Source organism: Notamacropus eugenii, chromosome X (assembly GCF_028372415.1).
Source record: "Notamacropus eugenii isolate mMacEug1 chromosome X, mMacEug1.pri_v2, whole genome shotgun sequence".
Classification (NCBI taxonomy): domain Eukaryota; kingdom Metazoa; phylum Chordata; class Mammalia; order Diprotodontia; family Macropodidae; genus Notamacropus; species Notamacropus eugenii.
This window is the reverse complement of record NC_092879.1, coordinates 94,234,610-94,247,092: the sequence shown is the minus strand read 5'-3', so window position 1 is coordinate 94,247,092 and position 12,483 is coordinate 94,234,610.

The window sequence follows — 12,483 nt, the reverse complement described above, 5'->3', positions numbered from 1 at the left end:
GCTTTATAAATAGAATTCCATTTTCACGCTATTTAAAAGAGCCCTGTGGTGCTTGATTCCTTACAGTAAAGAATGCTATTGTAATGAGAGTAATCACCCTCCAATTTATTAGTTCTCTAAGTTTAGATTTTCCCGTATCAAGGAGTCTTAAAGTGGTTCATAACTGTAAAAAGTGTAGGCCCAAACAATCTGAAAGAAAAACCCAGCCCAACTTAGTCGGCCTTGCCCTTGGCTGCCATTGCTGCTTCCACTCAGACCACCGTAGCAGAAAACCTCTCTTCAGGGTGTCTGTGCCCAGCAGTCCCTCTGATGGTCCCTACATCCCTTTGGAGTTCCCACAAGCACCATGCTTGACGCACAGTAGGCACTTGATGAATGTTTATCGACTGACTGATCTCAGGTTTACCAAATACTCTTTTGTGTAAGGGATTAGAGACTGGTGGATAGAAAGCAGAATAAATGATTGGCAGCTTTGGATATCAAGAGGAAGGTGAGAGACACAGAGACGGAGAAAAAGTGATACAGAGAGAAATAAGGAAGGGTGAATCAGACAAAGATAAGATTCCAGTTAGTTAAGATGAAAAGCAGGAGGAGATCAGTTGGGAAGAGAAGGAAAAGAGCTTTGGGTGCTGGGACCAGGGACAAGAGACTTGCCCAGAAACCCCCAGTTCACTCTGAGCCTGGGTGTTCAATCATTCATTCCACAGACACTTCTTAAGCACCTGAAACACACAAAGTGTAGGGTGGGGGTGGGAGCTGGGGACATATAAAAATGTTCTCAGAGTTCCTCATCTAGTAAACCAATAGAGTGTGCCTTGAGAACCAACCAGAAAGGGCGCAGAGTAAGCACAGGTGTTGCTTCTAGGGAAGACTTGAGTTGGCCTAGGGGTTGAAGAGGAGAGAATTAAGGAAAGAAACCAGATTTCTAGGGGACCAAGAAAGAGACGAGCTGGGCCAGGAAAAGGAAATGGACTTTGTAATGAAGCTGTCTAACTGTAATTTATCTGTATCCCAAGGGTGCTCACTCTGTAGTAACAGAATTTCTTACACTCCAAACAGCTGGGCAAGTGTGATGATTTTGGATGCAATGATCTCTCCAGCCCCTTTTAGCTTGAATGGTTATGATCCTGTTGGTGGTGCACAAATGAGAAGTGAAGTGGCAAAGAAGAAATGTTCCCAAGGCCTAGTCTACAGAAGAGACCCCTTCATTAGCAGTTGGTAGGATGGCCCAGCTGGAAGGGCCCTCCAAGGCCATTTGGTCCAGCCTCATTGATACTTGGGTGAGCAAACAGGCTCAGAAGGGGAAAGGCATGAGCCTAGGGGGGTTGTCCAATTGGGTAACAAAGTTGTCCCCAGACTCCAAGTCTCACACTCTTGAGTGTTCTCTTGGGGTACACAGGGTACCCCTGAACAAGTGGCTTGTCTTCTCCAGGTTTGGGTTTCTTATCTATAAAATGATGCTTCCAAAAACCCCTTTCAGCTGGGAGGTTCTTGTTTCCATCAAGGGCCTCTTTTGTGGTTTCCCTCTGGTGTTTCAGCACAAATTCTCTTCTTTCTTTCTTGTTAGTGCCTAGTTTAGGGCATATTAAAAAAGAAAAGATTTTATTGAACCCTGATATACAAGCCCCAGCAAATAAACCCTCCCTGGTAACAAAGAAAATCAGTTAAGCCGAACCAAGCCATGCAGTGGCCACATTCCATGCCTGTCTCTCTACCACAAGGACAAAGGTGTGGCCTCTTCTCTCCAAGTCCCAGACTGGCCATCATGAGTAGCTGGGGTTCAGCTCTGTCTCAGTGTTGGCTATCATTCCCTGACCTTTCATTTCTTTCTGCACTTTCCTCATCAGAAGACTATCCAGGACTAGGACTCTAGTGTCTCCTTGACCCTGTGGACCACAGCATGTCAAGCCTTCCCATCTCCGATTTCCCAAAATCTATCCAAGCTCATGTTCATTGCTTCCATGACACTATCTATCCATTTCATCCTCCATCATTACTTTTTCCTTTTGCCTTCAGTCTTTCCTGACATCAAGGTCTTTTCCCATGAGTTTCCACAGATATGTCCAAACATGGACACCAGCCCCAAGGGGACAGGTCAAAGGTGAATGGCTTGGCATAGCCTGAGCATTCCTTGTCCATATGGGAGACATTTTGATTGGGGGCATGTGGCTTCCACTCAGAATTCTGATTTACAAATAATAAGGTCATTTTATTGGAAATAGTCTTTAATTGTCTGAAAGTCTTTTAGATCTCATAAAGACAGTGTCAGCTAAAGAGCTATTAATATTCAGAAGGAAAAGTAAATATGTTCCTTATCAGCTTTGATAACTCATCCCATTTATAATAAGTTCCTTCCTGATTTCAACTTCCCATTTATTTGGTGACCTTGGCCTGCAACTCTTATTCTCGTCCCCACTGCCTTGGTAAGCAGCCTGGGCCCCATGAGAACTGCTGGACCAGATTCAGAGCTGTGACTTAGGCAGAGCCTTGAGGTGGCCCTGAACTGGCCAGCCTTCTTCTTCTTCTTGCTCTGCCATCCTCCCCTTTCATCAGTGGCAGGAGCTACATCTTGGGGTGCTGAGAAGTATCCAGGTGGCCTTGGGTTCATTCCCTCCTCCTCCCAGTGGCCTGGATGGGCTTCCTCCCCATAGCAGTGATCCTCAGCTGAAGTGTCATCTCACAGCCAGGGATGCCCAGGCCAACCTGCTGAAGATGCTTGTTAATCCTCCTAACAAGGAGTTGAGGATTTGAGATTCTCCTTTAGACCAATTCTCTTCCCTAAAGTACAGCCTCAAACCCACTATTTGCATGTTTGAAAACCTTTAGGATTTTCCTGCTGCCTACACAACAAATTCTAAATCCTATGGCATTCAAGGCCTCCCAGGCTCTGGCCCCAAAGTCTCTTCAAGCCTTATCTCCCATTACTCCCCTACACACAGGCTTACAAAGCCCCTCCATGCCTGTGCTCCCACTATTACTCCTGCCTCGACTTCTGGCTCCCAACAACCTCTGCCAGACAATAATAATAATAAGGGCTCTCATTTGTAAAGCACTTTAAGACTGGCAAAGCACTTTACCTATGTTAACTCACATGTTAGAGGCAGTTAGTTGCCACAGACTGGGCCTAGAGTCAGGAAGGTCTGAGTTTGAATTCAGCCTCAGAGAAGTCTTTCCAGGTTTTTCCGAAACCATCTTGCTCATCATTTCTTATACCACAATAGTATTCCGTCATAATCATGTACCACAACTTGTTTGGCCATTCCCCAACTGATGTGCATCCTCTCAGTTTCTAACTCTTTGCCCCCAGAAAAGAGCTGCTATAAATATTTTTTTACATAAAAACTCTTTTCCTTTTCATATTTTTTATCTCTTTTGGGATACAGACCTAGTAGTGGTATTGCTAGGTCAAAAGATATGCAGGGTTTTATAGCCCTTTGGACATAGTTCCCTATTGCTCTACAGAATGGTTGAATCAGTTCAAAACTCCACCAACAGTGCATTAATGTCTCATTTTTCCCACATCCCCTCCAATGTGTGTCATTTATCCTTTTCTGTCCTATTAGCCAATCTAATGAGTATGAAGTAGTACCTAAGAATTGTTTTAATTTGCATTTCTCCCATCAGTAGTGAATTAGAGTATTTTTTCATACAGCAATAGATAGCTTTGATTACTTCATCTGAAAACTGATCATATCTTTTGATCATTTATCAATTGGGGAATGGCTCTTACTTTCATAAATTTGATCCAGTTCTCTATGTTTGAGAAATGAGGCCTTCATCAGAGAAACCTGCTTCAAAAATTTTTTCACAGTTACTATTGCCAACTGTATTCCCCTTCTGTTTATTCTATTCTGTCTCTCTTTTCACCATGCCCCTCCTAAAAAGTGTTTTGCTTCTGATGACCCCCTGCCCCAATTTGCCCTCCCTTCTATCACCCCCCTTCTCTTATCCCCTTCCCCTCCTACTTTCCTGTAGGATAAGACAGATTTCTAAACCCAATTGAATGTGTATGTTATTCCCTCTTTGAGGCAATTGTGATGAGAGTAAGGTTCACTCACTCCCCTTTACCTCCCCCCTCTTCCCCTCCACTGTAAAAGCTCTTTCTTGCCTCTTTTACGTGAGATAATTTACCTCACTCTACCTCTCCTTTTCTCTTTCTGCCAGTACAGTCCTCTTTCTCACCCCTTAATTTTATTTATTAGATATCATCCCTCATATTCAACTCACATCTGTGTCTTCTGTCTATATCTACTCCTTCCAGCTAACCTAATAATGAGACAGGTTTTATGAGTTACAAATATCATCTTCTCATGTAGGAATGTAAATAGTTTAACTTTAACTCCCTTATGATTTCCCTTTTCTGTTTACATTTTTATGCTTCTCCTGAATCTTGTATTTGAAAGGCAAATTTTCTATTCAGCTCTGGTCTTTTCATCAAGAATTCTTGACAGTCCTCTATTTCATTGAATGTCCATTTTCCCCCTTGATGGATTATACTCAGTTTTGCTGGGTAGGTGATTCTTGGTTGTAATCATAGTTCTTTTGCCCTCCAGAATACCATATTTCAAGCCCTCTGATCACAATGCTTAAACAGCATTATTTCCCCAAGCCTTGAGTACACGATTGTGTATCCATAAAGGCATGTGGAATGAGAGACTGAATAGCTTATCTTGCCAGCACAACAGAGAATCACTACAGAGTTAGCCCAATGTACAAGTTCAGAGAATAAGAAAGTGAAGATCACAGGGTCCCTTAGCTGGAAGGGATACTCCTAAGTGTTTGCTGAATTGACTTAGTCTCAGGGGTCACCCAGTATCCCCTGTCCAAACAAGAATTCCTCCTAGGGCATTAGAACAAGTGCTTATCTAGCCTTGTCTGAAGGAACTCCCTTGAGAGGGAACTGGCTGCCCCTTGAAGCAGCTGATTCCATGTCTGGATAATTCTGCTGCTTTGGAAGAATTTTTATAAGGGATGGCTCTCTGGAAGGGTGCTGGGGGAGGAAGGGCTACACTGGGAAATGTAGGTGATATAAGAACCAAAAAATAGTAAAACAAGTTTACTTTAAAAAAAAGAAAGAGGAGGTCAGCAGGCTATGAAATTGTGTGACATGCTCAACAGAAGCCCTTCTGGTTGTTTGACAATTCATTTCCATTTTCACTTCCCATGAAACTCCATCCAAGAGATTCTCTGCCTCTGGAGGAGGATCCCAGGCTTTGAAAAACAAAAACCAAACAGCCCCAGCTTGGCTCAGTTTTATACACTTAATTTGAAGTACAAGCAGTCCCCAAATAGTGAATATGTTGTGTATGTTGTGGCAGAGACCTCAGAACCCATTTATCAGAACAACGAAGTTATGCCCATCAGTTAGGTTTCTAGATTACTTTATAAGACCTTTTTTGTTTCCTTATTTCCAGAGCTGTACACTGTGTGTAGGGCTCTGGGCTTGGACAGGGAGAGATGCAAGGTTGGATCCTTGCCCTCATGGACCTTACAATCTAGTCCTTCTAGTACTTCAACCTTAACTTGCTGAGGGGAAGGAGAAGAGGAAACAAATCCTAAGAAGTGGCAGGGGGAGGAAAGATGGCCTGAAGGTAGCCAGACCAGAACAACTTGCTTGTTTGGAACATCTGTTCCAGGTGAGGCACATCTGGTCATAGGGACTAATAGCATTCCATGAGGAAATAGTCCACATGTATACGCTGTTATTTTATAGGCTCTACTTCAGTTCCATTTTCTGACAGACAGGAGACCTGGGTCTTGATCCAACTCTGCCCCTCACTAGTTGCATGGACTGAACAAAGCCCCTGCTGTTCTCAGGATCTCAGTTTCCCTCTCTATAAAATTGAGGGAGTGGGTTAGATGATCAGCAAGATCCCTTCTATTTCTGACCTCCCCTATGAGTCAGGGTATCAGTGTCTATGTGAGCAAAGAGCCCCAAAGGAAGAGACATAACAGATAAAAAAGGATCTCACTAGACAAGATACAGAGATCCCACCCTTGGGCAGTGAAATGGGGGAAACGTCTAATATGACACAGTTTTCCTATTTCCATGCCTTTGCCCTGGCCATGCCTAGACTTCCCTCCCTTTCCTTTTCCTTCAAGACACAGCTTAAGCACCATCTTCTACTCGAGTCCTGATCCCCCTAACTGCTAATGTCCTCCCTCCCCAAACTACCTTGTATTTATGTTGCATATGCTCCCTATCTATCTGTATACACGTGTATGTATGAATGTATGTGTATATATATATATGTGTGTGTGTGTGTGTGTCCCAAAAGTCTTCATGCAGTTTCAAGCTATAAAAACTCATAACTTTATGAAGAGTTTTGGTCCATTCTATATCACGCACAGACACATATATGTACAAGTGTGTCTGCCCTCGCCTTGAGAGAACGTAAGCTTCTCGAGGGCAGGATCATTTCATTTTTGTCTTTGCATTCCCAGAACTTAGCATAGTTCCTGAAACATAGTAGTCTTTTCATTCAAATGCTTTTTGCTTGATATATTCATCCCAGGGTAGCTAAGGGATTGTGCTCTCCTTCTTGACAAGTGTTGTTTACCAGCACATGCTGACGTATCAAAGCTGTCTTCCACTCAGGATGACAATATTTGTGAAGAAAACCAATTTCAGGAGGGTCTTGAAAGCTCAGAACAAGAGCCAGGATCTGCTGTAACTCATCGAGTTGAGTGTGACCTCCCTCAGGCTCTCAGCTGTGCCCCTCATGGCATTCATACTGGTGCCATGGCAGTTCTATTAATAAAAACATCAGGTGCCAACAGACGCTGTGGTTAGAAACTTCACTGCTAGAGGGAGAAATGGAACAGGAGGCCACATTAAGGACTCCTGTTTTCTCTCCTGCCTTCTCTTTCCTGTCCGGGTGGCATTCCTTTCTTCCCCTCCAAGGAAAGGGAAAAAGGAAAAGGAAAGGTCCTCTCTCTGTCACTTGCTCTCTGTATGACTTTGGATAAATCACTTCAGTTTTCCTGGAGGAATCAGTTTATTTCTTGGTAAAAAGACAGGGTCAGACTAGATGGCCCCATGGTCCCTTCTCCCTCTGATTTTAGGATCAGCTACATGGGGGCCAGGGAATGCTTTTGTGTCTCTTGGGATAGGGCCTTAACAAGTGATCCCCATGTTTGGGCTCACCAGGAGTGCCACCCTTCCCTCTCTCGGCCTATATTTGAGCCAGTCCTCTTGCTCCTTTCTCCTCCTCCCAGGCTGACATCTTGGAATCATTGTCTCTATCATTTTGGAGTTGTTCCCCAGCCCAACCTCTTAGAAATCCAGGGTCCGAGTGGAAGCTTTCCCTGCCCCGCCTAGCTGTCAACACTTGATCTCCCCTCCATTTATTCTGTATATCCTCACTGGTTTCCATGCCTGTTCATCCAGAGACATTGAATTCTGGCCTCCTGGAAGTTTATGGCAGAGGGGCTGCCAAAACCCAATAGGCAGTGGGCCTTTCTCATTTTCCCTCAACCTGACATGGCAAGGGTATCAGTGGAGCAAACAAGCTATCAATGATTATTCTCGTTCTCCCCACATGACTGGCCCATCTCTTTGGTTCTTTCCACTTTACACACAGTAGGCATTTGTTGAATTGGATTAGATGGGATTCTTTGTGGGGGCAAGGGCTAGACAGATCAGCTGGTTGACACTGCTGGTGCTATCCCTATGTGCAAGGTCCCAAACATTCTTCAGAGTTACTACAAGCTCAAAAGATCCTTAGCCAGCATGTGCTCCTCTCTCTGCTTAGGAGATGATTTGAGAAGATGGGAGTAACCATGGGCCTGCCTTTACAACCCCAATCAGAACCTGGCATGGCTGACACACAGTTACTGCCCCACCCCCTCCACCAATCCCAGCCCTAGCATCCCATCTTTAAAATGCCACCAGCTCCTGACTGGACCTTCCCAAGCCTACATAACATGCATCAGGCATTTTGTAGGAATGAAGGGCAGGACCAAGTCCTTAATGACATACTCAGAATATCTCTACATCAGAGACACGAAGAATAATTTTTTTTTTTATGTTTGGCTCATGATTCCCCAAATGTCCTCAATTCAACTTTTAAACAAATTTAGTAGAGGAGGGGAGAGACAGAGACTTGGGGAGCATGACCATTATTCTGTGGGTGGTGAGGAGAGGGGTTTTAGGGTCTGCCTGTGGGGCAGCCTGCAGGAGGAAGGGAGTTAGGTATGTCAACAAGGTCCCTATTTCATTTTAACCAACGATGCATCATAACTGAGCTAAGCTGCCTCTAGTCACCAAAGGAGTGCCTGTGAGCAAGGCCCAGCCACCCTAGTCTAGTTCCAGCTGGGCTCCAAATTCCAATTTCCTAGGTCCACATAGCTTAAGGTCCAGTGTATACCTTCTGTCATCTAAATGGCAGCCAGGAGATTGCAGAAGGCCACCTGAAAATGTTGCCTCTGATCCCTTGAGACCAAGATATTTCAGTGAAGAATGACTGGGACTTTGAAGAAGTTCTAACTCAGTATATAATCGCCTTAACCGCATTGAAAAATGTTGCTGTCATTTTCGGCTTGTGACAAAGTAAGCCGCTTTGGGTGGTTTGTGAAGACACTTTGATGTGTCATAACTCCTCAGTTATGAAAAGAAATACTTTGGGGCCTCAGGCATTTGAAGGTAAGTTGACACTACAGTTAATATATATTTTACAAGAGTTTATGCTTGTTTTAGTCCCTCCTCCCACCCCCCACAGAAGAAATAAATGTTGCATAACAAAGGTAACCCCCATATAGGACTGGTCAAACAGGAGGTGGGAGCTGGCTTGCCTAAGACAGGAGGAATGGGGCTTTGTCCCAGGGTCCCAAAATTTGGAGGGCAAATATGGAAAAGAATGATTGTGAAATCTGTAAAGCTTGGTACCTTTTTTTTTGGCCCTTTCATTCCTTCATTAAGCTGGGAAGCTACCACATGGCTCAGCCCTGTACTACTCTTTCTGAGGTGGTAGTCTCCCAGCAGGGGTCTCCTGGCATCTCTGTTCCAGTCTCCCCTGCCCAGCCATATTGTCCAGGACTAAGATCTACCATTAAAAGGTGGATTTAAAGGAAGACATTTAATGCTGTTAATCCCAGCTACCAGAATTGCTAAGTACTTTCCTGCCCCTGCCTCCAACTGTTTTCTGAAATTCCACCATTAGTAACTCTTTTCTTTGGGTTAAAGCACATCCTTCTCCCTATGTTTCTTGTTTCCCATTTAAATTCTCCTAAGTGGATTTTTCTGACTCCTTTTGTCTATGACAGGACAGAATGGGGAAACACAAGGTACTCATTGCCCAAAGGTAGAGGGTAGAAGGAGCACTCAAAGTAGGTAGAGAAAAGACGAATTTGACCCATTTCATGATTTCGATGAGGGTAGACCCTGCCTTCTGGCTGGAATCCCCCAACGTCTTTAGTCAAATTATCTAGATAATTGTCAGAGCTTCACTGCCCTGTGTCCTTTTCAGTTTCAATCAGAGCCTCCTCCAGCATTCTTTGGTGGCCCTTTCCTCAGAATGGGAGGTGGCCCATGGGGCCTGCCCAACCAGTCATTCCAGGGGAGAGAAAGGCAGGGAGGGGGCAGACTCAAAATGCCCACAGTAGTAAGCACTCCTCTGCCACATTCCTCCACCAGAGCCCCCTCCTTGACCAACTCTTCTTGCCTCCTAGTATTTAATCCTAAACTGGTCTTGAAATTGGTTTCTGTGAATATTTGTAAAAATGAAGGAAATTCAGCCTAATATTCAGATAGGAATGTATTAAAAGGCACTCTAGAAGTGAATTGGAAAAAAGGGCAGGTTCTATTTATAACTGAATAGGAATTGATGAATATTAGACATGGAGAGAATGGCAAAAAAGCTGCAAAGAGACTGGAGGATGGCCAGGGCTTGGTGCTTTGACAAGAATTGAAGTCAGCCTGTTAATCGGCTGAAAATTGGTATGGTGTTTATAGCTCAGATGCTGACCTTCTCACCAGGGGGATTTTCAAGCATCTCTCACAGAGCCTGTTTTCCCCCTTGGGACCACCAGGTCCCTTCAAGAGGTCTTTCCTGATCTCTTCCCCCCATCCTCTCTCAGGGTCCCCCCACACTTCCATGACCTTGAATTTTTCTTGGTATGCATTCTCTATATAGTTGGCTATGACACTCTTTTCCCAGGTAGACTCTAGGCTAGAGGGAAGGTCATATTTTAGGTTTGTCTTTGTGTCTCCAGCTAACACAATGTTTGACACATAATAGGAGTTTTTTAAGTCACTCCTGAATTGAATTGAAGTAAGATTTGGCTCTCCCTTCACTCCCTGCCCCGGTCATAGACTTAGAGCTAGAACGGACTGGGGAGGTCGAGTTCAATCCCCTCATTTTACAAATGAGGAAACTGAGGCCCAGAGAAGCTAAATTACTGGACCAACATGGAACAGCTGGTAAAGCGCAGAGCTGGGATCTAAACTTAGGACTCATGAGTCCAAATTCAGGGCCCTTTCTATTCCTCTCTGGATCATTTCCACCCTTAGTTTGTCAGGTCTTGTTCTTATGGGCACAATTAACTTAAGTGAGGGCTAAGGTGATCATCATTCTAATGGATAGCCTAACAATTGAAATTTAACTGACTTCGATGGTTAAAGAGATGTAGTCTATGGACCTATTTGCATACTCCTAGGGAGCTATTGAATGAGCTAGCCCACTGAAGACCACAATTAGATTGTCTCAGTTATCTGTAATTTCTGCACAAAAGTTTGATTTTTAAAGGGCTTTTCCTCTTTTCTTGAGTAAACAATAGCTTTCACTCTGGCTAAAAGAGAACCAACCATAGGATCATGGATTTAGAGCTGGAAGAGACCGTGGAGGTTAAATCCTTCATTTTACAGATGAGGAAACTGAGGCCTAGAGAGGTTAAGTGACTTGTCCAGGGTCACACAGCTAGTGAGTGTTCCAGGCAGGATTTGAACTCAGGTTTTCCTGACTTTGATTCTGTTTATGCTCCTATGGAATATTGCCTATCTCCCCTCCTTCCCCCCCAAAAAAGGCCGACTTCTCCCCAGACTGTCTTCATGGCCTTGTCCCCATTCCTGTTGCCAGTGGCTGTTCTGCCTCTGACTTCCAGACCTCTTCAGTATTGGTCATGTATGGAGTTGAGCTAAATCACAAGAACCAAACCTCCTATTCTGCACGGCCCACATTTAAAGTGTTAAGTGGCCCTCCCTGTTGTCACTTGACCCTTCTTTGTCCTCTACAATCACCCAATGGTTAGGATTGGAGGTGGAGCCTAGTGAGCGGAAAAGACAATGATGATTAGATTCTTGCTTCCTAGGTCACTAGAGAAATTGGGTGCTTTCCCTGTTTAGGACACTCCTGTGGTCTCAGATCAAAATTGCAGACTTAGCAACTCAGCCACTGCTTCCTAGGCTCTATCCATGAGCAATCACCAACTACTCTCTCTTCTTTGTCCTTGTATTAATCTCTTTATTCAATTTTTCCTTTTTAGGTGTCAGGGAAGGAAGCAATCACCCTTCCTTTCGCTATCATATGTAATTATCACAGAATCGCTGACTCTTGGAGTTGAAAGGTACTGTTCATGGTCATTTTGTCCAATCCTTGACTAAAAAAATAATTCCAGACTATGCCGAAAGATCTATACAATTGTGCATACCCTTTCATCCAACAATACCACTTCTAGGTCTGCATCCCAAAGAAATCATAAAAAGGGAAAAGGACTCACATGCACAAAAATATTTATAGCAGCTCTTTTTGTGTTGGCAAAGAATTGAAAAGTGAGGGGATGCCCATCCATGGGGGAGTGGCTGAACAAGTTGTGCTACATAAATGTAATGGAATACTATTGTTCTATAAGAAATGATGAGCAGGAGGATTTCAGAAAAACCTGGACTTACATGAACTGATGCTGAATGAAGTGAGCAGAACCAGGAGAATGTTGTACAAAGTAACAGCAACACTGTGTGACGACCAAATCTGATAGACTGAGCTCTTCTCAGCAATGCAGTCATCTAAGACAATTCCAAAAGACTCAAGATGGAAAATGCTGTCCACATCCAGAGGAAGAACCATGGGTTCCGAATGCAGATCAATGCATACTATTTTCTCTCTTTTTTCCCTTTCTCATGGTTTTTCCTTTTTGTTCTGATTCTTATGTGGAACTATGTTTCATATAATTGTACATGAATAGCCTATATCTGATTGCATGTCATCTTGGGGAGGGGAAGAGGGAGGGAGAAAAAAATGGAACTCAATCTTATAAAAGTGAATGTTGAAAACTATCTTTATATGTAACTGAAAAAATACTAAGAAAAAGAGAAAAGAAAAACTTCTAGGTACAATTTACTTAAAAGACTTCGAGTGAAGCTTCATAATAAATGAAGAAGAAATATAAGAAATCATTAGAAGCTATTTTGCCCAACTAAAACCAAAACCTTAAATGAAAAGGATGGATATTATTAAAAATGTAAAATACTCAGATTAATGGAACAAG